This window comes from Nannospalax galili, unplaced genomic scaffold (assembly GCF_000622305.1).
Source record: "Nannospalax galili isolate Female #2095 unplaced genomic scaffold, S.galili_v1.0 scaffold19543, whole genome shotgun sequence".
In the NCBI taxonomy this organism is placed as follows: Eukaryota; Metazoa; Chordata; class Mammalia; order Rodentia; family Spalacidae; genus Nannospalax; species Nannospalax galili.
The window spans coordinates 11,515-12,637 of NW_008349182.1; positions in this window are offsets into that span (position 1 = coordinate 11,515).

Genomic DNA, 1,123 nt, shown 5'->3' on the forward strand with positions numbered 1-1,123 from the left:
CTTTATGCAACAGATTGTGATTAACACAGAAACCCACAACTGGCCAGTATGTAGAGAACAAGAGGCTGTAGAGCATTTATCCCTGAATAGCCCATCTATATCAAACTTCTGTCCCTAAGGCTCAGGGATCATTGTGGAAGATGGGGCAGAAAGAGTCAGAGGTGGTGGATGACCACAAGAAAACAGAGCTTCTCAAACCACCGGGAAATTACTCATATAAACTCACAGCAATGGTAACAACATGCACGAGTTCCATTCAGGTTCAAACCAGAAGGTATCCCAGCATATACATAAGGAAGGAAGGAAGGAAGAACCTCTAATACTACCTAAAGAAAACTGTGGCAATAGATTGCTGCTGGGAGGGGCAAGGACACCCCTAACCACTCATCAAAGAAGCATTTTTTCTCAACAGATGGAGACTATTACAATGTTCTACAACTGGTCAAATGCAGAAAATAAGTGTGAGATGCTCTGCTCTAAGTGACACATCTACAATGGAACCTCTACACCTAAGGCTCAGGCTCAGGGAACATTAATGGAACAGGGGAAGGAGAACATCAATGCATCTCTCAACTCTACCAGCAAATCTTCCTCACGCAACCGATGGTGATTAACACAGAATGCCACAACTGGCCAATATATGGAGACTAAGAAACCATAGAGTATGTGTCCCTGGATAAGACTTTTATATTAAACCTCTGCCACCCAGGGCTTAGGGACCATCACAGAAGAGGAGGCAGAAAGATTGTAAGAGCCAGGAGAGGTCTATGACCATAAGGAAACAGAGTTTTCCAGGTGGCTGGGAACTTGCTCTCATATGAACTGACAGCAATGGTGATGGCATGCACAAGACCCATGCAAACTCCACCTAGACAAAAACCCAGCATAGAAGTGGGGAAGTAGATAGGAAACCCCAGTACGAACTGAGGAACTACTGGCAACCAATAGGTACTTGGAGGGGGACAGTCAGTTTTCTTGAAGGGTGTTGCTCTGGGTAGGTTAACCAGGCTCCAGTGGAAGGACCCATATTGAAGGGTACTCAGGGACACAAGTTTGACACGCAAAATGACTTAAATATGCACACGTGTGTGTATATATATATATATATATATGTATATATAAT